We start from the raw sequence: 26,139 nt of genomic DNA, 5'->3' as shown, positions 1-26,139 counted from the left end.
GTTTGGAAGATTACATTTTAAGAAAATATTTCTGGTTTCAGTGGTACTTTTGGACTGATGGGCAAGCACATTTGTAAAAACAAGCCCTTTGTAATTGGCTCACATACCGAGTAAAAGGATTTGGCAAGGTGTGAACTGGGTCACATAAGAGTAATTCTTTTCCTTTAAACATATGGCAATAGTAGTGAAGAAAGAGCTGCATTTCCTAAGATAGAAAATGCCATAATGTCAACACATGATTTTCCTTATGATTACTGATAGCTGGCTGATTATTAGTTAACATATTCGATGTTACAAATTCTTTACTCTTGAGCCAAAGATGTGTAAGAGACAAAGTTTATCAGAATTCACTGAAAGCCAATACCTCAAAATATTTTCAGTTGACACACACTCTGTAATTAATGGATACGTCACTCTGTACTTGACAGTCGAGAATGTTTTTGCCTTACCAGAATCTAAGTGCTTTGAGAACAAGGGCCTTGGCCTCTAGTATATGTTGTACTCTACTCATATGTAAATACATACTTTTAAATTATGTCCCTTTTCCCTGTGCCTACATAGAAAGTATCTAGGCACAGTTAGATTTATCTTATACATTTCTATTTCCTTCACCCTCTTGAGCATATGTCCAATTTGATGTTGGTGAATGGATAAGAACCTGTTTGGGTAGAAAAATGAGATAACTGTAGGATACACAGGGTCTGAAACTTGATATTACACTGCATTGCTCTGTGATGTCAAACAAATCAGTTTGACATGCTAGAGAGGTCCCTCCCTGAGGCTACAACACTTAAGAGAACCCTGACCTCAGGCTAGGAATTTCACACCTTGAGCCTTAGTTTTCTTATATCTTAAATGGTGACAATTGTACTTCCTTGGGTCTCTAATAGGATCTTTTATTAGGCTTAACTGACATAATACACGTCAACATATAACACAAACAGAAACAGAAATAGTAAAATATCCCCTAATACAATCATAAAGACATGACAACTAAGCACGGTAAGAAAAATGAGACATTCGGCTTTGAGATAAAGGTCCCATATTCCAACAAGGTATTTCAACTAGGCTATTACTAACTGAACACTGAGCAGCCAGGTTCTTAGATATTCATTGGTTAACAAATTAGTATATGGCATAAGAGACAAAGCAGCAGAGGAAAAGTCATTGATGTCCCCATCTCTTAGTTTAGCGATCTTTTAAGGTCTGTTTAAAAGACCAAAAACTGGAAGTCCTAGCCAGAGCAATCAGGAAAGAGAAAGAAATTAAGAGTATCCAAAATAAAAAAGAGGAAGTCAAACTATCTCTGTTTGCCAATTATACAATCAAATACCTAGAAACCCTGAAGACTCCTCCATAAGACTCCTAGATTTGATAAATTCAGTAAAGTCTCAGGACACAAAATCAATGTACACAAATCAGTAGCACTGCTACATCAACAATGACGAAGCTGACAATCAAATCAAGAGCTCAAGGATAGTCAGAGAAAAAAGAAAGAGAAAAAAAATAACTCAAAATATCTCTATAAGGAAACTTACAAAACACTGCTGAAAGGAACTGTAGATGACATGAACAAATAAAAATACATCCCATGCTCATGGACTGGGAGAATCAATATTGTGAAAATGACCATACTGCCCAAAGCAATCGACAGATTCAATGCAATTCCTATCAAAATACCAACATCATTTTTCACAGAATTAGAAAAAACAATCTTAAAACTCATATGGAACCAAAAAAGAGCCCAAAGAGCCAAAGAAATCCTAAGCAAAAAGAACAAATCTGAAGGCATCACATTACCCGACTTCAAATTATACTACAAGGCTATAGTTACTAAAACAGCATGGTACCTGTATAAATATAGATATATAGACATTGCAATGCAACAGAATAAAGAACCCAGAAATAAAACCAAATACAACCAATTGATCTTCAACAGAGCATACAAAAACATAAATTGGGGAAAGGAAATCCTATTCAATAAATGGTGCTGGAAAAACTGAATAGCTATATGTAGAACAATGAAACTGCATCCCTGATCTCTCACCACACATAAAAATCAACTCAAGATGGATTAAAGACTTAACTCTAAGACCTGAACCACAAAAACTCTAGAAGAAAACCTAGTAAAAACTCTTCTGGGCTGGGCGTGGTGGCTCGTGTAATCCCAACACTTTGGGAGGCCGAAGCAGGCAGATCACGAGGTCTGGAGTTTGAGACCAGCCTGACCAACATAGCGAAATCCCATCTGTACTAAAGATACAAAAATTAGTCTGGTGTGGTGGCATCTGCCTGTAGTTCCAGCTGAGGAGGCTGAGGCAGGAGAATCACTTGAACCCAGGTGGTGGAAGTTGCAGTGAGCTGCGATTGCGCCACTGAACTCCAGCCTGGGTGACAGAGAAAGACTCTTTCTTAAAAACAAACAAACAAAAAAAACTCTTTGGACATTGGCCTAAGCAAAGAATTTATGACTAAGACCCCAAAAGCAAATGCAATAAAAACAAAAAAAAATGGGACCTAATTAAACTAAAAAGCTTTTTCACAACAACAAAAACAAAAAGAGATCATGAGAGTAAACAGACAACCCACAGAATGGGAGAAAATATTTACAAACTATGCATCTGACAAAGGACTAATATCCAGAATCCATAAGCTACTCAACCAGCAAGACAAAAGCAAATAATCCCATTAAAATGTGGGCAAATGACATGAAAAGATATTTCTCAAAAAAAAAAAAAAAAAAAAAAAGATATACAATGGCCAACAAATGTATGTTTTAAAATGCTCTATATCACGAATCATCAGGGAGATACAAATTAAAACCACAGTGAAATACCACCTTATTCTAGCCAGAATGGCTGTTATTAAAAAGTCAAAAAACAATAGATGTTGTGTGTGGATGTGGTGAAAAGGGAACACTTATACATTGCTGGTGGGAATATAAATTAGTACAACCTTTGCAGTATGGCGATTTCTCAAAGAAATTAAAAGTAGATCTACCATTCGATCCACCAATCGCATTACTGGGTATCTACCCAAAGGAAAAACAGTCATTATACGAAAACAATACCTGCATGTATATGTTTATTGCAGCACAATTCACAATTGCAAAGATACGGAATAAATCTAAGTGCCCATCAACTGATGAGTAGATAAAGAAAATGTGGTCTATATACACCATGGACTACCACTCAGCCACAGAAAAGAACAAAATAATGTTCTCTGCAGCAACTTGGATGGAAATGGAGGTAAGTATTCTGGGTGAAGTAACTTAGGAATGAAAAAATCAAATATTACATGTTCTCGCTTATAAGTGGGAGCTAAGCTATGAGGATGCAAAAACATACATAGTATAATAATGAACCAGGGGAAGGTGGGATGTTGCTGAGGGATAAAAAAATTACATATTGGATACAATGTACATTACTCAGTTGACAGGTGCACTAACATTTCAGACTCCATCACTATACCATTCATCCACACAACCAAAAACCACTTGTACCACCAAAAGCTATTGAAAGAATCATATAATTAATAATAAATAAATAAATAACCAAAAATCACCAACCAAACAATTGGAGACTCATAAAAAGGAATTATTTTCATTAAACATATTATTTTCTGTCCTCAGATTTTAACTTATTTTTCTGGTAAAGGAGTAAATAGCTCTAGCAAAGATCAGATAATGCACCTAATAAAACAATTTCTCTCCTGATCAAAATTTCTCTTCTGATCAAAAGTCCTGCGTGAGGCTCAAATTATTCTGCAGCAATCTACATAACACACAGAGCTTGTCTCTTAACATTGGAAGGCTTATCTATGCAGAGAACTGATCTCTTTCTCCAAAATGATGGGCTGATTCTGATGTAATGACTAATCAAAAACATGTTTGGGATTAACTTTGTTGCTCCCTTCCAAAGATGATTCCTTCTAGGAGAAAAGAGATGTCAAATATTAATTCTATGCAGCCTGAGCTATGCTGCTTCTTAATCTTCTGAATTTTTCCACTTTAAGTTGATTTAAATGTCCTCGTTTCACTGTCCCCACGATAATTAAACTCACTCAGATCTGGGGCATGTGCTTTGATGAACGGCAGCACTGTTTGGGGACATCTCATTAGAGACTCATTTTCCTCATGGAAATAACAAAATGGGATACATTGTTTTATTTTTCTCTCCCTTTTCTACACAGACTATTATTGTCAACACACATAGCCAAACACAGTTGTTACTTCAGAAAAAAAGCTAGAATACCTTAGAAATAATACCTTAGAAATTCTACAATCAGATAATCTTTTGCTTTGACTAGAGTACTCATGAGACTTTGTTTCTCTGGAGATTATCAATATAACTAGAATATTCTGATATTGCAACTGGAAATCAGATGTGTTTCTGGAAGCCCTCTGTAAAATCCTTCCTTCCAAGTAAAGAGATCAATTTCTAACACTTTTTGCAAAGGGGAATAGCTGCCAACCTGAAGAATCTGGCAAAGTTAATGCTCTTCAAGCATTCCTTTTCAGGGCTTTAATCTTTCAGTCCTTACTTTTTGATTTTAAGCCAATATCTATCTTGGTAAGATAGTCTCACAATAGGGATTTGTTATCATTAACTTAAGATAAACAGAAAAAAAAAATGGTCTTGCAGAAAAACGAACTCTCATTATTTCATCTAAGCATTTTTCATGACCCCAAATACACACTGATTTTATATTGTGGGCTAAAAATACACTTGGCAAATCATCTTAAACGATGAGTGACTGAAAAATAATGAAATACATTTAAGATTTGATTGCCGTGAGTACAAGTGGGAAAAAAACCAAAACCTTTATTTTGCATTTGTCTTTCTTTAAAATAGATCACAATTACATAAAACCGGCGTTTTAAACTGTAGTCAAGTCTTGTCCATTCTATCTTCTAATCCTATCTTTCCCACTCCAATTTACCTTCTCTTCACAATCTCTGCTTTGTCAGGCTTTCATCATCTCTGTGACCTGGACTATGTTTTATGATATTATTTATTTTTCTTCTTTTATTATGAAAACAAAACATGTCATAACAGAAAATTTTCAAAGTGCAAAAAATGAATAAGACTTAGATCAAATGCAGTGCTAACAGAAGAAGCAATCACCGTTTGGGGAAGACAAGGTGAAAGCCAAAAGAAAAGACAAATTACACTGCGGGCTTCCCCAAGGGCAGAAGAATGAGGCAATGTGGCTCGCCACCATGATTCCGAGCTTATTTATACCTTTCCATAAAGGAATATTAAAAAGCTTTTTAAATTCTGGAATCTCTTGGCTTTTTTACATTAAAATGGTGTAGACACTTGTAGAATGCACACATACTTCACTTTTTCCCTACTAGTGTTCCAGCCCAGAGTTAGCCGACTGACTGCAGAAGTGAGCAAGGGGCTCCTGCTAAATAAATCACTTGTAGTAGCTGAATGAAAACTGGTTTTCTTCTGAAGCTTTTTCTTTTACAAAAGGAAATGAGTGTGGGGCACTGGCAGTAAGCAGAGTCAGGGTCTTGGGCAAGTTCCTTTCTTGCATGGCACACATTAGGTACTCAGTAAATATTTCTTGAGTAAAATAATGGAAAATGAGCCCATGTTCTGAGATATGCTGCTTCTTAATCTTCTGAATTTTTCCACTTTAAGTTGATGTAAATGTTCTGATTTGGTTGAGATCTGCTACTCTACAAACAGCCATTTCACAGCTTTCTCTGATTTGCAGCATATTCTCCAAAATGAACTCCTATCTTCTTATTTAAGCTACTTGATTTTAAAATAAAATATATTAGCCACACATTATTTATTTATTTTTTATTATACTTTAAGTTCTAGGGTACATGTGCACAACATGCAGATTTGTTACATAGGTATACATGTGCCATGCTGGTTTGCTGCACCCATCAACTTGTCATTCACATTAGGTATTTCTCCTAATGCTATCCCTCCCCCAGTCCCTCACCCCCCAACAAGTCCCCATGTGTGATGTTCCCCGCCCTGTGTCCAAGTGTTCTCACTGTTCAATTCCTACCTATGAGAGAACATGCAGTGTTTGGTTTTCTGTCCTTGTGACAGTTTGCTGAGAATGATGGTTTCCAGCTTCATTCATGTCCCTGCAAAGGACACAAACTCATCTTTTTTTACGGCTGCATGGTATTCCATGGCATATATGTGCCATATTTTCTTAATCCAGTCTATCACTGATGAACATGTGGGTTGGTTCCAAGTCTTTGCTATTGTGAATAGTGCCACAATAAATACATGTGTGCACGTGTCTTTAGAGTAGCATGATTTATAATCCTTTGGGTATATACCCAGTAATGGGATCACTGGGTCAAATGGTATTTCTAGTTCTAGATCCTTGAGGAATCGCCACACTGTCTTCCACAATGGTTGAACTAGTTTACACTCCCACCAACAGTGTAAAGCATTCCTATTTCTCCACATCCTCTCCAGCATCTGTTATTTCCTGACTTTTTAATGATCACCATTCTAACCAGTGTGAGATGGTATCTCATTGTGGTTTTGATTTGCATTTCTCTGATGACCAGTGATGATGAGCATTTTTTCATGTATCTGTTGGGTGCATAAACGTCTTCTTTTGAGAAGTGTCTGTTCATATTCTTTGCTCACTTTTTGATGGGGTTGTTTTTTTCTTGTAAATTTGTTTGAGTTCTTTGTAGATTCTGGATATTAGCCCTTTGTCAGATGGGTAGACTGGAAAATTTTTCTCCCATTCTGTAGGTTGCCTGTTCACTCTGATGGTAGTTTCTTTTGCAGTGCAGAAGCTCTTTAGTTTAATTAGATCTCATATGTCTATTTTGGCTTTTGTTGCCATTGCTTTTGGTGCTTTAGTCATGAAGTCTTTGCCCAAACCTATGTCCTGAATGGTATTGCCTAGGTTTTCTTCTAGGGTTTTTATGATTTTAGGTCTAACATTTAAGTCTTTAATCCGTCTTGAATTAATTTTTGTATAAGGTATAAGGAAGGGATCCAGTTTCAGCTTTCTACATATTAGTCACACATAATTTAAAATGTACTGAATTATAGACTGCTTTAATTAATATTAAATTCACAGTTATATATGACTTTGTTCTTAATTTTAAAATTTGGGATCCATGTGCTTTTAAAAAATGCAACATAGACATAAATATCTTGTATGGCATTGTTCAATATGGTAGCCACAGGCCAGTCACCCATAGTTACTACATTTAAGTAAAATTGACTTTAAAATTATTCTGTTGTAAGAAATACACTTCTAGACTCATGTCCTAGTGGTTACTCTACTGGATAATACAGAATACTTCCATCATCACAGAACGTACTAGACAATATTGATCTAGAGCTATAGTTAGTCCTATCTGCAAGACATTAGAGAGAAAGGTAAAGATACAGTATTTAAAATGTAATGAGTATATGCAGAAAATATGTGTACAAGGGTACATACACACACACACACAAATACTTTTTATTGTGTTTCATTGTACATTTTGAATTTTATATCATGTACAATAATATATTAAAAATATTTTAAGTAGTCTTTGAAATCTCCTACTGTCAGAATAATTTAACACATAAATATTGTCCAACTTTTAAAACTGAATTTTACTTTTCAAAAACTTATGAAAAGCTTTAAAGAGCTTTCTTCTAACAGGAACTACTAAGCTGACTAAGGAACCAGGCACCAGGCTATGTACTTCACAAATGCTAGCCTATCCTCACAAAAGCCCAATGAGGTAGGCAGTTTTATCTCTATTTTACAGATAACAAAAGGAAGGGTGAGAAAAACTAGGACCATTTCCCAAGGTCATAGGGCATAGTTTAGCTGTGGAGAGGGAATTCACAAGCCTAGGTTACAGCCAACTGCCGCAGGGCCTCCCAGAAGCCCCTCTAAATGTGTACTATGGCATATATGTATACCTCGACTTTAAAATAAAATCCACTGGACTCTGAAAATTCTACAAACTATGTGGGGGCCTGAAAATTTAGTGGGTTTCAATGGATTGTGCACTCACAGAAAGATTTGAACACAGATTTGGGTTTTGGGCTTGGCTTTCTCTGTAATCAGCCCTGCAATCTGCGTTGGAAATAGGATAAACCCCCTGGGACTTCTAAGTAAACAAAAGCAAGAGGCTAACACGATTTTCAAGGTCCTGTCCGGCTCTAACAGTTTGCCCTTGGCGGAGAAGAGGAGGAAATGTGTTAAACTTGTTTTGATTTAAAAAAAAAAAAAAAAAAATTTTTTTTTTTTTTTACATCCAAACTAAACCGTCCCAAGGGTCTTGCACTTGTGTTTTTTTTTCTAAGTCTCACATTTGATTACATTTTCCTTCCATTGCAGAATTTCTAGCCTTGGATAAGTCCAGAGGCCAAGACAGTCAGAATCCCATTCATTTACAAAGGCTATTAAAAGCAAAAATAAAAACAAACAAACAAAAAACTAAAACCAAACCAAGAATAACAACAAAACACTGCTCTATAATTTGGGGCTAATAGCTCCAGGAAGAAAAGTAGAAAACATCAAAACTGACCAACCATGAGAACAGACCCATGAAAGTCTTCTTTAATACAAATTTTTTCTTTAAAATTACTTCTGTAGGGAAATAGAGTACTAATATAAAATATGTAGGTATAGCATTATTTCATGAAAAAAAGATGTAAAACAGTATTGCAGCATGACTCCATTTTTGTGGAAAAAACAACAACAAAAAAAGCAAAATCCCTAAAGACCAACTATATACACATAGATATGTATTTATACAGGTTTGGTGGATGTATGAGAAAACGGTTGGTCAACGAGTGGGGAGAGAAGAAGAACTTTCACTTTTTTTTTTTTTGAGACAGAGTCTTGCTGTGTCACCAGACTGGAGGGCAGTGGTGAGATCTCGGTTCACTGCAACCTGACTCCCTGGTTCACGCAATTCTCCTGCCTCAGTCTCTGGAGTAGCTGGGATTGCAGGCATGCAGCACCACCACACCCAACTAATTTTTGTATTTTTAGTACATACGGGGTTTCACCATGTTGACTAGGATGGTCTCGATTTCCTGACCTCGTGATCCACCCACATCAGCCTCCCAAAGTGCTGGGATTTACAGGCATGAGCCACCGTGGCCAGCCAAGAACTTTTACTTTATAGGTATGTAATGTGGTGGTGTTGAATTTTTTGTACAGTAAGCATGTATTACTTTTGGATTTACAAGGCTAACAAACAACAACAAACTTAAATATCTGCAGCTATGGCAACATTTTGCTAACTCTTGTTTAGTGGTTCATTCTTTCTCCTGAGTCCAGCTATCTCAGTAAATTGCTGGACTGCAATCCCACACCATTTTTTTTTTTTTTAAAGTCAGATAGAGCTAGTCTGTCTCCCTCCAGGGACCCTCTCTTGGTGCTTTTCTTGAGCTGTTCTGGCTGCAACCTTGTCATTGTATTGTTCTGAACTTCAGAGCCTAGGCTGTTTTTTCCTGGTTGTCTAATTCTGACTTTTACCACCTCTGACAATGGAAGGTCAGTCTTTGGGCAGAAACACTTGTGTTTGAATCCTCTTGTACCTTGGATGCACATCCTTTGGCGAGTTACTAACTCTAAGCCTCAGGTTTGTTGTCCTTGACATAAAAATAATAGCCTCTGATGGGTTTTTAATGGTGATTAAAGGAAATGGTACACAGAAAGCTCACTTTACTATTAAACACAACCTGTGCCTGGTCTCCAGGAAGAGCTTAATAAACAAAAGTTACTAATTTGTTGTGCTGCTGTTATTCTTACTCGGGGGTTTCTAAGAATCCAAGTAAATGAGAGAACATATAAAGCACAACATATTTAACATAACAAAGAAGGTATGTGACAAATGTCAGGTATTAATATATGTTCATGTCCTTTTTCTCACTCTACATGAACATTAATTGTATTTAACTCTGCTATGAATTTAGTCATCAATACAAAGCCACTTATTATTTCTAGAAGAACATCACTTTTTGAACTCCATTTCATTTTGTCATTTCATAGTTTTCCATTTCCACTGAAAATCCTCATTTATGATACATTATATGCCAAATTAAGTCAAACTTACAGGCAAAGGGAGAGTAACAGTTAAAACAACAACTCACTTGAAGAAAATTTTCTCTTGGAATTCTGGCCAAATAAAAACAAAAGGTTTAAGAGTAATCACTGGAAAAACCTATGGATGTTCCTGATTCTAGTGTCACCCATGCAGACATGCACTTTTTTTTTCCTTTTTTCTAATTGTGATAATGAGATTCTTCCCACTGCTAAAACTGAAATTCATCAGTTAAAATGAAAATACTCCAGCTTCAAAGAACCAACACAGTTAGGAAAAGAGATTCTTTGGCTTTGCATTCAATAACTAGCAATATATCCTTCAGGTGGGTATACAAACACACAACAGCATTTCCCCTAGCCTCAAAGAACAACCACATTCAAATAAAGACAAAAAAAACAGAATGCCAATCAGGTGAAACCACAACAATTCAGTTTTCCTTTTCTAAGATTTCCTTGTACTATTAAAACAGTGGTGGGTCAGTAGGTCTTAGAAGACCCCAGTAACCAACATGTGGGGGCCAGAAATGGCCAAAACCAAATACACACTCTCTCAGAGGAGCCTTGGGGTGGGACATTTCAGAAATCTTATAAGCATCCCCCAGTACCAGGATCAAAATGACACTGCTGCAAAATGGATGCACACTGTGTAGAATGTCTACATTGTATTTATAAAACAAAACAGGCTTTTGTTGAATGTATACATTGCCGCGTGTGAGAATTTGGTTCCCTTTTCTAGAAGTCGGAATGCTGAGTCACAGCCTAAAAACGGTTTAGAGAAATTGGTGGTGCAGACAATGGTAATATATATCTCATCTATAAACTAAGGAAGGGAACCAGAGAAGGGAACTTGCTCCAGGTAATAAGAGAATTGTGTTGTGCTGAGTCACCAAAAAGGCCTACAAATATATTTAAATATTAGGAATTTTACTGCTTATCAACCAAGAATAAGCTGACAAACACCGCAACTCAGAAGTTAATCAAATTCGGCAAAGAGAAATGTAAACAAAGTATTTGGAAGTTGTTTATTCTCTTTTGCTTTACAATGACATTATGCACGTAGCTTATTTAACATAGTTAAACTGACCGGATGTATTAATTCCCTACGACTGCTGTACCAAATTACCACACATTTGGCACATTTAGGATTGTATATAGAACCCATCCAGATAATCCAAGTTAAGGTTCCTATCTCAAGGCCCTTAATCACATCTGCAAGATCTCTTTTGCCATAAAAGGTAACATTCTCAGGTACCAGGGATTAGGAACTGGCTATCTTTGGGGGTCACTATTCAGCCTACCACACTGGCTAACTTAACTTTTATGTTACAAATAATTGTAAACTGAGCATCATATCTTAGTGTCTTAGTGTCTATGTCTAAATCATTACTATGGCTATTCGATGTATTGTCTATGATACTTGAAAAACTTCACTGCTGGCAGTGAGTAGCAATGAACATATTTCTAAAGCAAAAGCAAAAGGTTTATTCAAGACTATCCTGAAATCTGCAATGAGAATATTAAAGATGTGAATTTTTTTATTTATGTTGGATGACTTCAAAACAGCCTCTTGGAAGTGGGGGTATTGGAAGGAAATTTTAACAGGTAGGATTTCTAAAGAGTTAAGTCTCATTTTCATATCTAATTACTTAGATCTACATTGAATCAGTTAATCACTGTTTATAATCCCTGACACAAATCTGTTTATAATCCCTTACAAAGCCAAGAAAGTCTTCTAAAATATTTTTTTATTTTGCTAGAACTCCTTAATAAAGGAAACCCTTTTTTTTTTTTTTTTTTTTTTGAGACGGAGTCTCACTGTGTCGCCCAGGCTGGAGTGCAGTGGCTGGATCTTGGCTCACTGCAAGCTCCGCCTCCTGGGTTAACGCCATTCTCCTGCCTCAGCCTCCCCAGTAGCTGGGACTACAGGCGCCCGCCATCTCGCCCGGCTAGTTTTTTTGTATTTTTTAGTAGAGATGGGGTTTCACCGGGATAGCCAGGATGGTCTCGATCTCCTGACCTCGTGATCCGCCCGTCTCGGCCTCCCAAAGTGCTGGGATTACAGGCTTGAGCCACCGCGCCCGGCCTAAAGGAAACCTTTTAAATTATTTGTTTAGAAATGCTTTTTACTCAGAACGAACTGTATTCTGACTACTCAATGAATCTTATAGAAAGCAGCATTGACATATATTTTCGTGACACATATATTTTGCTGCAACAGCAATATATTGCAGTGACATAATTCCAGAAGAACAGCAAACAGTTGTTTTCTTGAAGACATTTTAGTCAAACACAAAGCATACTATCTTCAAAAATCTCAGGCAAGCAAACTCAATGATGCCAGCGATTCTGTCATCCAATTTTAACCGACTTTTCTGTCAACTGCTTAAACTGTAGAAATATTGAAGGAAATAAGAGCTAAAATACAGAATCCTGAAACTAATCAGTTTAGTATATAAATTAATGTTCTACTGAAAGTCTCGTAAGGGAAACATAGTTTATGATCAGCAGAAATGGCCTGATGACAGAAAACAATTATAAGTAGCATAAAATTAGAATATGTTCTAGCTTAACTTCTCTCTCAACTTTAAAAAATATACTCTATTAATCTGAAATTGCTTTTGAATAATTTTAGACATACATATACTTACCCTTTTATGATAATATACTTTCATTGTCATAAACTAGATGTGACCTCATAAATCATTCTGTCATTATAGGTACTTTCAGAAATAATAATCTAATATCAGGTATAAAATTTTAAAACTTATTTTGGCAGATGCTCTAAATTTAGTTGGCTTACATCCAACATGTCTATTCAACATCTTAGAGGTATTTTTTCCAAGTGCTACATGCTGGCTACTGCTCGGGAAGTGACATTGCTCAAAAACAGAATTCCTGGGCTGGTAGACTGGCAGTACCTACTCTGAAATTTTTTCCTTCTGAAGTTAGTGCAGAACTCTGATTCTGGATAATTCATCACATGTAAAGGCAAACACAAAATAGATTTTGAAGAAAAATCTTGGACAATGACCACCCAATCACAAGATGGTCTTGGTCACTCTCTTAAAAAAAACCCAACAATGGCCACCTCTCAAGTTACCAATTTGATTTTAGCCAACTACAGGAACACCTGTGGTATAACAAAAATAAATATAACCATGTCTTGCTAAACAACAGAGATACGTTCTGAGAAACGTGTCATCAGGTGATTTTGTCAATATACAAACATTACAGAATATACTTACTACAAACCCACATAGAATAGCCTATGACACACCTAGGCTATACGGTAGAACCCATTGCTACTAGTTTACAAAACTGTACAGCATGTTACTGTAATGAATACTGTAGGCAGTTGTAACCAGTAAGTATTTATGTATCTAAACAGGTGTAAAAACATAAAAGGTAAAATAAAAATATGGTATTAAAAAAATGGTAGCCAGGCATGATCGCTCAAGCCTGTAATCCTAGCACTTTGGGAGGCCAAAGCGGAAGAACTGCTTGAGTCCAGGAGTTCAAGACCAGTCTAAGCAACATTGCAAGACCCTGTCTCTACAATTTTTTTTTTTTTAATTTAGCCAGGTAAGGTGGCATCCTGAGTAGTTCCAGCTACTCAGAAGGCTGAGGTGGGAGGACAATCTGAGCCTGGGGGGGCTGAGGCTGCAGTGAGCTATGATCATGCCACTGCACTCCATTCTGGGCAACAGAGCAAAACCCTGTCTCAAAAAGAAAAGAAAAAATGATACACCTGTATAGAGTCCTTACCATGTATGGAAGCTGCTCTTGAGCATCAGAGAGTGAGTGGTGAGTAAATGTGCTCACTGTGCTCTACTGCTTCTAAATGCTGCATACTTACACTGCACTAAATTTATATAATTTTTTCCTTCATTCAATAATAAACTACCTTAGCTTGCTATAACTTTTTTACTTTATCAATTTTTAAGTAACTCTTTGATATTTAGCTAAAAGTACAAACACATTGTACAGCTGTACAAAAATATTTTCTTTCTTTATATGCTTATTCTATAAGCATATAAAGCATATTTTTCTATTTCTAAAATTTTTAACCCTTTTGTTTTACTTTTTAAACTTGGCATTTAAAAAGTAAAACTTTTTAAACTTAGTTTAAAAACTAAGACGTAAACACACAGAGTCTACACAGGGTCAGGAACATCAACGTCATTGTCTTCCACCTCCACATCCTGTCCCACTGGAAGTTCTCTGGGGCAATAACACGCATGGAATGATCCTCTCCTGTAATAACAATGCCTTTTTCTGGAATACCTCCTGAAAGACTTGCCTGAGGCTGTTCTGTTTAGTGTTTTTTTTTTTTTTTAAATAATCAGAAAACACTCTAAAACAATAATAACTAGTGTAGCAAATAAATAAACCAGTAACACAGTCATTTATCATCATTATCAAGTATTATGTACTGTACATAATTGTATGTGCTATGCTCTTCCACAGCTGGCAGCACAGTGGGTTTGTTTACACCAGCATCACCAAGTAGTGTGTTGCACTATGATGGCGACAATGTTACTGGATGATAGAATTTGTTAGCCCCATCATAATCTTATGGACCCACCATCATAAATGAGGCCAGTGGCTTACGTGGAACATGACTGTATTTGGTCTTTGTCCCCAGGTTCCTGGTACAGATTTCCTAAAACACTGGAATCTCCTGAGTGAAGAAGAGTGTCTTTTGTATTCTAATGAGATGACTCAAAGTTGCAGAGGGAGGGAGGAGCCTAGAGAGCTTCTGGATGGAGGCTAGTCACCAGAAAGATCCAGCCAGGATTAAAAGGTTGGAATTTTTGGCCCTACCCCACAATCCACTTCTCAAGAGGGGAGGGGACAGCAGATAGAGTTAAATCACTAAGGGCTAGGCCTGGCGCAGTGGCTGACACCTGTAATCTCAGCACTTTGTGAGGCTGAGGTTGGACGGATCACTGAAGTCAGGAGTTTGAGGCTAGCCTAGCCAAAATGGGGAAACCTCATCTCTACTAAAAATACAAAAATTATCCAGGCGTGGTGGCATGCACCTGTAGTCCCAGCTACTTGGAAGGCTGAGGCAGGAGAATTGCCTGAACCCGGGAGGTGGAGTTTGCAGTGAGCTGAGATTGCTCCACTACACTGTAGCCTGGGTGACAGAGTGAGACTGTCTCAAAAACAAACAAACAAAAATCACCAAGGGCTAATGATTTAATCAATCATGCATAGGTAATGAACCTCCAAGAAAACCCCCTAAATGTTGAAGTTCTGAAAGTTTCCATGGTGATGAACACATTAAGCTGCTGCGAAGGTGGCACACCCGGAGAGGGCATCGAAGCTTGTTGGCACCACCCCTGAATCCCCCAGCCTACCATCCCTGAGTCCCCCATACCTTGCCCTCTGCCTCTCTTCCATTGGGCTGTTCCTGAGTTATATCCTTTATAATAAACTGGTTAAGTGTAAGAAAAGTGTTTTCCTGAGTCCCCTGTGCAGTTCTAGTGAACCCTCAAACCTGAAGAAGGCGGTCACGGGAAACCTCAAATTTGCAGTCAAGGTGGACAAAAGTACAGGTGGTCCGGGAACCTGGGACTTACAACAGAACCCTCAAATCTGTGGAGTCTAAGGCTGACTCTGAGAAGTTAGTGTCAAAACTGAATGGAACTGTTAGACACTCAGCTGGTGTTGGAGAACCAGAGAACACCAAACCCCAGTGAAGAAAATAAAAGCAAAGAATATGCTTCTTTGACATGTTTTGAGATGGCTGTTCTGAGGGCTTGCAAACAGAAGTACCCCTGCAAAGCCGTCTTTCATGGGGGAGTTTTGCATCAATCCAGCCAGGTCTTCCTTTGTCCTGATCTAGGAAAGATTTAACTGAGAGTCTGACACCTTCAAAGATCTGAAAGAAGTATTTACCACCTATCCTCTCTGACAACTGCTACCTATCAGGTTTCATCTATATAACAAGACCACCTTCACGAGCCAGGCCTCCTCCTCTTCTTTCCCTCCCCATAATCTGTCTTGCCACTGTAATGTGATTTTTGGCCATGCTCTGAGTCCCCATTCTTTCTGTGACCTCAAGTTGGCATAGAAGCTTCTACATCCCATTGCAGGATTGGGTAAACACTTTATGGTCTCCCAAACATTAGGTTTTCCTCATGCATGTTAAAAACCAATTGTATGCTTCTTTCTTATTAATCTGCCTTTTATGAGTTCATTTTTCAGTGAAGCTTCAAAGGGCGAAGGGGAAGTTTTTCCTGAGTCACTAGAGAGTTAAGGACTAGGAAGGGCTTTGTTATCAGAGGGACTGGCATGTGCTCTACTCATTAACAGGAAGAAATGTGGGAAGGAGTTCCTTTTTAACACCAGCCATGAAGTAGTTCTGCATCAGCCATATAACTAATAGCAGCATGCAATTTACTGTCCCATTTTTCATGTCAATTTATATGTCCCCTGGTCTGGACTTTCCATTTTTAAATAGTATATTGTAATTTCTTTAATAAGTGCAATGAAGAGAAAATATAATAGCATATGGATGATCTCAGCCTCCTTACTCACGCTGCCTCCTGATGGAATTCTGGGTTTGTTTGTTTCCTTTTCCTGGTTCTGAGCTTATGAACACAGGTGTGGGAAATGAATTAGGGGGAGAAGTGAAATAGGAAATAGAGTGAGAGAAGAAATAGAAGAAAATAAACCTAGAAGGAAAGAAGGGGAAAAGGTAAGGACATGAGGAGATACACTGGCTGGATATGGGAAGAGTTTCAAAAAGAAAGTTTGGGGAAGCAGCTGAGAGACATGTAAAAGGTCAGAGAGATAAGAAAGAGGATTTTAAAGTCTTATCAAATATAAGGCATTTATTACCCCCTTGGATGTTTTCTGAAAGGTGAAGTAAATATTTGAGCTATTTTCAATTATTTTCTCTGATATACGTATTTCTTTGAATGTGACTTAATGCTGGGATTGGACCAAGGCATGTTATACATGGGTGACACACGTGTACTTTTCCAAAGATGCCTTAAAGGTGGAGCATGTATGAATGAATGAATGAATGAGAAACAAACTTCAATTCGGGAAAGATGAAGCAGGCTAATTATAAGTTATCTGTGTCAAATTTCACAAACTGATATAAACCTTGAATCAGACCATGTAACATAGACTTTTAGGCTAATTTCTCAAGTGAAGTCACTTCACACACATACAATGAGAGAAATCAAACTTCGCTCAACATTAATCTAATTTAAAGAATAATGTAAGGTATTTTGTGGGGAGATAACTACCCCAAGACCTAACAATTCCCCACTACTTGAACGCTTTGCCCCAAATAGCTGGAATTTCCTATCATAAACTTTTCTTCATATGTAATATGGCACTTGGCACACACAGGTGCAACCAATTTCCTAATATGACGTTAAGTAATCAACCATCTTCTCCAGTAGCAGACTTTACCAAGAAGTTTTGCTTTGATTTTATTACATGTTCTTTCTGATTTTTAAATAGTTGTTGATAAAAGGCAAGGTAATTTCTCATAGATGTGTACTTGTTTATATAGTTTTAAATGTTCTGCTCCCAGGCATTCCTTTTAATTTCAATACAGTTTGAAAAACTCTCTTGAACATTTGTAATGTTGCAATAATAGTCATCCACATTTCCTGTGGATTTCTACACTCCTGTATTAAGCCATAAGAAAACTCAGCTGGACTTTATTTTGGCTGAGTTAAAGGCGGTTTTGAAGAAAACCAAAATGGAATGATAACAATATTTTATCAGATGGGGGGAAATAAATGTTTTTAACTATTATTGAGACTCTGCAGGGAGTATATCAGCTACAGTTCAAACAAAAGCCCAATAAAGGAAAATGTCATTGCTGTTTGTATGGATTAGACCAAAGAATCTTTAATCTTTAATCATCTCCATCAAAAGGTCCCTTAAAAAGAGGGGTTCAATTTTTTTTTTTTTTTTTTTTTGAGATGGAGTCTCGCTCTGTCGCCCAGGCTGGAGTGCAGTGGCCGGATCTCAGCTCACTGCAAGCCCCACCTCCCGGGTTTACGCCATTCTCCTGCCTCAGCCTCCCGAGTAGCTGGGACTACAGGCGCCCGCCACCTCACCCGGCTAATTTTTTTTATTTTTTAGTAGAGACGGGGTTTCACCGTGTTAGCCAGGATGGTCTCGATCACCTGACCTCGTGATCCGCCCGTCTCGGCCTCCCAAAGTGCTGGGATTACTCAATATTTTAACACATGTATACATTACAACTTCACAATGGCATCAGCAAAAATGAAAATTCATATTTATCAACCATTATGTCCCTGGCATGACAACTATACATTTTTTAAAGTGCTCTTTATCCATAAATTAATTTTTCTTTATTCAGATACTGTTTTAGTGGAGTTGTGGTATTAAACACTAAATTGAGTTTTCTGAATTCTACATAAAGCTGTCATAATATTAAACATTCTAAAACAGCTTAAGGTGAAAATATAATTACCTAAACTAATGAAAGAATTTGAACCTTTTCCATTTTGTTTCCAAGAAGCATAAATCATAGAATCTCAAGTAGGAAAGTTCTTTAAAGGTTATCTTATCAAATCATCCATTCAATGATGGAATTAACTGTGATATTTACAGCGATATGTACAGTGTCTAAAAACTCACTGAGACTCAAAGCATGTCATTCTTTTTAAAAGCTTTAACTCCAGTGCCTAGTACACTGCCTGCCATACTAGCGAAAACTGCAGTAGATTTCAATGGCCTGCCTACAGTCTGTTCCTTATTCTGCAATACCAGATCTGGGTAGGACTCCCCCTAGCTCCAGAAAGGGGCTTGTCCAATCAAAGCACTGAGTCTCTGCCTCTGCAGCTGCCCAGCGGCAGCCACTACTCCAAAACCCAGCACCAGCTCTAAGTTGGTCCAATCCCTGTGAGTCTCAGGACTTGTGAGACCTAATACCAAGCATTTGCTTTGCCTGCTGTTGCATAATGAAGATTCTGACTTAGCAGCATTTATCAAGAAAAGCCTGAAAAAGGAAGCTAAAAGAAAGGAAGGATTTAGATACAGACAAACTAAGTCATAATGGTATTATTTCAGTCCCAAACCCAGGCATTCCTGATGTCAAGTCTTATCTGGGACTTTTTACTTATGTGAACCAGAAGTCTCCATATTCCTTTTTTTTTTCTCCTAAGGTAGTCTGATCTGTTTTCTGTTACTTGACCCTAGAAAGGGGAAAGAGCTTCCTGACTATTACAGAAATTTGCATAAGCAAGGTTGCTCCATAAGAACAACCCCCAAACGTGGATTGGCTGAGCTGGGTTTGGATGATACTTGGAAACTTAGCAGTCTTTATCACATGAAAATAACATGGATGGCTGTGTATCTTAAGATTAGATTGTGTGCCTATCAAGCCTGCATTATTGGGGAACTTAGGAAATTTTAAAGATTCTGGAATAAGTGTTCTACCTCTTTTAGCCTGAGGAAAAAAAAAAGAACTTTTACCTGAGAAATACACATCCTTTTAAATTATCAGGCTGGAGAGACACTAAAATGAGACTGCAATCACATCTTACTTCCCGCTGGAGCTATGTATTCATCTCCAGAACCATCTTGCTATTGCCACAAGCAGCTATAAATTAATCTAATAATGCCACACCAGACACTATAACTTAATGCATAGCCAATCACTAATCAATGCTATTTCTGTAAGCCAACAAGAATTCCTGGCACATCACTTTATATCAGCCCACTTCCTATTTCCTTTTTGCCTTTAAAAATCCACTTGTAACTGCTGCTAATCAGAGTGCATATTCAGGGCATCTTCAGTCTATACTCCTGGGCTACAATCCTCAAGTTTGGCTCAAATAAACTCTACTTGCATTAAATTTGCTTCAGTTTCTTTTAGGTCAGCAAGACATCAGTGAGGTCTTAAAAGAAAAAGACAAGCTTGAGATATCACTGGTCTGCTGAAAGTAGAGTGAGATGAAAGTACAACTCTGTTAAGAGAAAACCTTTGTCTGTGGCTTGCAGCAGCTGAGAGTCTGGTGACCTTGGTTAAACAACAACCTCTTAAGACCTCAGTAGCTCACCTCTACCAAGAAGTTAGCTTAGGTTGTTTTTAAGATATTTTCCATCCCTAAATGTCTACAAAAATAAACAACTAAGTAAATAAATGGATCGAGATCATATGGAGATTATTTGATGAACAAAAATCTTCAGTTTTTTAATCAAACTTTAAAGAATTTTCTTTTATCTACAAGGGATTAATCATGCTATGTTCACATGTATTTAATAAGTATTATTTACATTTTAAAGTCACTTTAGTTTTCTCTAGTGGTGATTTCAGACATACAAGTGTATCATGAGAGTTTTTTATTGTTAAAACCAAACATTTGTTTTTATTAAAACAAAAACAAAAATAAATAAGCCTCCCACATATTTCTGTTAATGCTCTTCCACTGTGTATGAAAGTACATCTTATTTTTAAAGATCATTTGTCACATCTTAATAATCCTCCCTACCAAATGTTTTTGCAGGCATTATGATTTTAAGAAAATAATAAAAGCTTTGCAGTTTAACATGACAATTTTTAAAAATTCTATTATTATTTCTCAGAGGAAAAAACACTGTAGAACCAACAAAAAGGAAGGAAGAGACAAAGGGAAGAAGGGTCTTTCTTAAGCTAGTGTTAACTTTAAAATTTCTCTGCAGTTAGAAGTTAGTGGCAAAACTGAGTTTTGGGGGAGTGAGAGGAGGCCAGGGATATGTCTTAAAGCTGCATCGGCTAAGCAACCTGACTCCTTTTATTAGAACTATATGTTTGTTTGGGGTGGCCTGTGGAACGTGCTGATGACAATGGCACAGGGGAATGGAGAGAGAGGCCACAGCCTCCAAAGCACCTCTTGCCGCCACTCTGATTGAAAGAAGACATCAGCCTCATTTATTCCCCTCCCCTCCCCTCCCCTCCCCTCCCCTCCCCTCCCCTCCCCTCCCCTCCCCTCTCCTCCCCTCTCCTCCCCTCCCCTCTCCTGTCCTTTTGACAGAATCTTGTTCTGTTGCCTAGACTGGAGTGCAGTGGTGTGATCTCAGCTCACTGCAACTTCTGCCTCCCAGGTTCAAGTGATTCTCCTGCCTCAGCCTCCTGAGTAGCTGGGATTACAGGAGCCTGTCACACCTGGCTAGTTTTTGTATTTTTAGTAGAGACAGGGTTTCACCATGTGGCCAGGCTGGTCTCAAACTCCTGACTTCAAGTAATGCGCCTACCTCAGCCTCCCAAAGTCCTGGGATTACAGGTGTAAGCCACCAAGCCCAGCCAGCCCCATTATTTCCAAGAGTTTTAGTTGTCTGCCTGCTCAACTGTTTTATGTGTCATTTTCATAATAAGCAAATTTATCTGTCCTGGTTTCCACTTTTTTCTTAATTTCTCATTTTCTCTTCAATGAGGTTAAACTATGCAAATCACTTACAATTTATGACTTCAAATTCACAAATTTCTAGTGCCAACAGTTTCACTCTGCAGCTAGACAAATTGGAGCAGAAGTTTTATTTTGAATATATGTTTCATTAAGCATAATTTCTGGAAGTTGAAAAATAACTTACATAATATGCAAGAAAGAAAACTATTCTGAAGTTCCAGAGAGAAACTGAAACCAGTAACAGGATTTTGGTGGGCAGAACACACGGCAGGGGAGAAAGGAGATCTGGAGACCATGCCATGCTGTGACACAACAGTGTGGCAATGTACCACAGACCTGAAATCCAGAGCAGTCGAGGCTGCAGAAAATAACAAGGTGGCTGAGAGATCCAGCGGTTCTTCCTGTGTCCTGCCAAAGAATATCCACTTTGTAGCAGCACTTCCCCAGGAGGTAAGCTTGGTGCTGAGTTTCACTGTAACTGGCTGTGAATTTTGAACAGCCCACCAGCCAAAGCTGATATAAAACTATGATCTTTGAGCATCCTTGGTATGCTAGGCCCTTAAGGGCCTTCACTGCCCCATGAAAAATGGAACTAGTTAAAACCAATCATTTGTGGCCTTATGGACTCATTTCCTCTCTCCAGGCTGCAAGCTCATTTCCCCTATCCAGGGTGCAAACTTCAATCTCTAAGGAGCATTATCAATGAAACTGTATGTGTCCTCTTGCCCAGCAAATAATAAAATAATTTACTGCTTGTTTTGTTAACCCTTTAAGTAGTTAAAAGAGAGTAAAGTATTTGCGGGCTCCCTAGCAGGGGAATAAAAGCAACCAAAATTTGACCTGGGTAGGGTTAGGCAGGTTTAGCGTACAAAATGACAAAGTGGTAGAGAGCCTCCTAAAAATTATTATAACCATCACTCAAGAGGAAATTGTCCAGACACATGATCAAGAGATTGACTGTCGCAGAAGAAACCTGAAATGATTCCCTAGTGCCTTTGAAATTCCTGGTAGAAATCTTGTAGATCTGGATCAATGATGTTTCTTCTTCTTTTCTAGGTGAAGATTTTAACTGTCGATCAAAAGGAGGATACAGAAGTATACAGCAGATAACACTGTGAAAGAATTGACGCAAACAAGCCTGGCATGGTGGCTCACGCCTGTATTCCCATCACTTTGGGAGGCCAAAGTGGGCAGATCATCTGAGGTCAGGAGTTCGAGAACAGCCTGGCTAACATGGCGAAACCACGTCTCTATTAAAAATACAAAAATTGGCAAGGAGTGGTGGCACCCACCTGTAGTCCCAGCTACTGGGGGAGGCTGAGGCAGGAGAACTGCTTGAACTTGGGAGGTGGAGGTTGCAGTGAATCAAGATTGCACCACTGTACTCCAGCCTGGGCAACAGAGTGACACTCTGTGTCAAAAAAAAAAAAAAAAAAAACAAAGAACTGACCCAAACGATGGACGTCTCTCAAAGATTATAAGGAATCTCTCTCCGTCTCCCAGTCACAGGTAAATCCCATGCACTAATATGGGCCCATGCATCTGCACATTGTCTCTTCTCTGCCTGAAACTCTCTTCCTTCCTCATAGCAAACTTTTACTCACATCTCAAGACGGCCAAGTCACCTCTTTTATGACATACAGCATCTTTTCAGCAGTCATTTCTTCTGCTCTATACCCTCAGCACTTGGCAGTCACCTCGTTTCCAGTATTTATCCCATTGCTGCTACTATATAAGCATTTTGTTATTACATCAGATTGTGCATTCCTACAAATGTTTGCAAGGACATGGATGTGTATGATCTCATGGCCAGAGACTATAAGAGAAATGGCTCACGAGGGATAATATGCTCTTCTAAAACAAATTCTGTCAACTCCATCACAAATGAGTCTGTGGAAGAACCAATGCTGAAAGCATCTCAAGAAACAAATAAGGCCCAATAAACTCAAGTTTCTAATGGGTAGGCATATAGGGGAGTGCAAGAAGGCACATAATAGAGCTCAAACAAAAGCAAAAAGCAAATGACAAAAGTCTACAGGAACAAGCATAGAAAGTGAAAGCTCAGCGTTAGCAGAAGTTTGTAAACAATGCAAAGGAAAAGTAACGAGAAAATTATAGGGATGCTGAGAGGCTGAAGAGGCAAGAAGCAATAGGCCCACTGGGTGAAGTGAAGCTGTAAGAGAGAGAAAACAGGTCTAGTTCAATCCTATTTTCAGCTTTAGCAAAGAGAATAGGCAAAAAATTAAAAAGGATGACATATCCATGGCTAAGAAGAAAGTGAAATCCAGGATGAAGTCTCTAGTCCTGTTAAAGCAACCCTCTGAGTTGCAGTAGCATTACCAGTCATCTCAGAAGAATCACAGAGAAGGAAAATTGGAAGTAGGAAAAAAAAAAAAACCAGTTTTCAAAAGAAATACAAAATTTGGAAATGACACACTGAGTAGCTTGATATCAACTTTCAGAAAAATAAACTGATAGCTCATTAATCATTTGTGATTACTTGAAGACAAATTATTGACTTCCAGGAACCACTAGAGGGAGAGTAAAATGAGTGACTCTAAATGAACATAATTATCTGTTTTGGTTGGACTAGATTTGGCATATTGATGGGCCAGTCACAGGAGGTAGTATAGAAAGATTTCACTAAGGCCCCTGAAAATGTCACTACCTTTCTTAAGGTAAGATGGAAGTAACCGGACTAGAGAATTTGGTTAACCTGGAGAAAACTGATTTATAGCAAACTGAAATACTTAATGATAACTATTTCATGTACTGACAGTACTAATAAGACATAATGAATAAAGCTTTCCAATTCAGCCTTTTAATCAACTTCTTGGATAAGAACATAATACACGCTATTCAAGTTGCATATCTTACGCAATCTAGGGAGAAAATATGTTCAATGTTAAAAATCAGGCTTCAAAATTCCTGGAAAATAGAATAATAGAAAACAAACAAGACAAAATTCCAATTCAGATGAAAAAACACTTCTCCCCCCTCACTATGAGCATAATTGCTGTGAACATAATAATGAAATGTGATGCTTTATTAATAAAAGTAAAGGATAACTACACACACACACACACATATATAAAATATATATATAGACACAGGGTCTTACTTTGTCACCCAAGCTGAAGTGCAGTGGCATGATTAAAGCTCACTGCAGCCTTGACATCTCGGGCTCAAGCAATCCTCCCACCTCAGTGCCCCAACCCCTAGGCCGCTGCCAGTAACTGGGACTACAGGCGTTCACCACCAGGCCTGGTAATTTAAAAAATTTTTTTTGTAGACACAAGGTCTCACTATGTTGCCCAGGCAGATCTTGAACTTCTGGCCTCAAGCAATCCTTCCACCTCAGCCTCCCAAAGTGCTGGGATTACAGGTGTAAGCCACCTTGCCTGGCCTAATATTCTTATATTTGCATTAATCAGGTCATATCAAGATGGCAAAGAATCTGAAAACTCCATCTTAGGTGCAGAGATTTAGAAACTTATGATACTCATCCTGGAAAAGGTTCAGGGAGAACATGATGTCGTCTTTAAACACATGCAATGATAATATATGAAAGATGGATTGGATTTATTCTGTATGGATTTGAAGTAACAAGGAATAAATAGAATAAGCTGAAAGAAAATAAAATTTAACCAAAGATTTAAAAACAACTTCCCACTAACAAGAGTTTTTCAGACAAGAAATGAGCAGCCTTGAGGGTCCTTGAGACATTATTATAGTTCAAAAAGTTCAAGTCCAGGCTGAAAACGTTCTATTTGTCAAAGGCAGAGGAGATTCCAAATCTAGCATGACCTCCGTATTTTGACTAAAAGATTTATAATTCTGAAATTAGGCATGGTGCCTGTTTTTTAAGGAGGTAAGTGGAAGAAGAAAAATACCAAGTTAACATGAACCTGACACTTAGAAAAGAAAATGCTGTGTTTTCTTTCTAATCTCTCAATTACTTCTAGGATCCCAGGGCATTATTACTATATTACCTGGTACTTCTATACTCTTACAGGGGGACGGAAGTTCCTCATATGATATGACTATAAGCTGAAGCCACTGTGAAACAGTGCACTAAATTAGAATTGTGAATGCAGGAAAAGAAATTTACTAGTTGTTATCAGATCTACCCAGACATAACCACTTCACACAGGTTGTTTACTTGAAAAAACACAGGAACGTCTTTGCTAGTGGCTTCCTTTGTAGGAGAGGATGCTGCAGCACACCCAACTATTCTCAACAAACCACTGCATATCAAGTTCCTACACAGACGTCACTGCTTACAGCCTTAAGATTAGCATCCTTCATTTAAAACAGACAGGATTGGTCCTCACTTTTTTTTTTCCGAGACGGAGTCTGGCTCTGGTGCCCAGGCTGGAGTGCAGTGGCGCGATCTCGGCTCACTGTAAGCTCCACCTGCTGGGTTTACGCCATTCTCCTGCCTCAGCCTCCCGAGTAGCTGGGACTACAGGCGCTCGCCACCTCGTCCAGCTAGTTTTTTTGTATTTTTTAGTAGAGACGGGGTTTCACCGTGTTAGCCAGGATGGTCTCGATCTCCTGACCTCGTGATCCGCCCGTCTCGGCCTCCCAAAGTGCTGGGATTACAGGCTTGAGCCACCGTGCCCGGCCGGTCCTCACTTATAATAGCATGACTACACTAATACACTAATATATTAAAATTCAGTCA

The 26,139-nt window shown here is 38.1% G+C and overlaps 1 protein-coding gene across 9 annotated transcripts in view; it reads right to left on the bottom strand.

Annotated features, from left to right (window-relative positions):
• Positions 1-26,139, bottom strand: part of NCOA7 (nuclear receptor coactivator 7) — a 157,688-nt gene that overhangs the window by 79,369 nt on the left and 52,180 nt on the right. The window lies entirely within an intron of this gene.

The sequence above is a fragment of the Rhinopithecus roxellana genome, chromosome 4 (assembly GCF_007565055.1).
Source record: "Rhinopithecus roxellana isolate Shanxi Qingling chromosome 4, ASM756505v1, whole genome shotgun sequence".
Taxonomy (NCBI): Eukaryota; Metazoa; Chordata; class Mammalia; order Primates; family Cercopithecidae; genus Rhinopithecus; species Rhinopithecus roxellana.
This window is presented reverse-complemented; position numbering and strand designations above follow the sequence as displayed.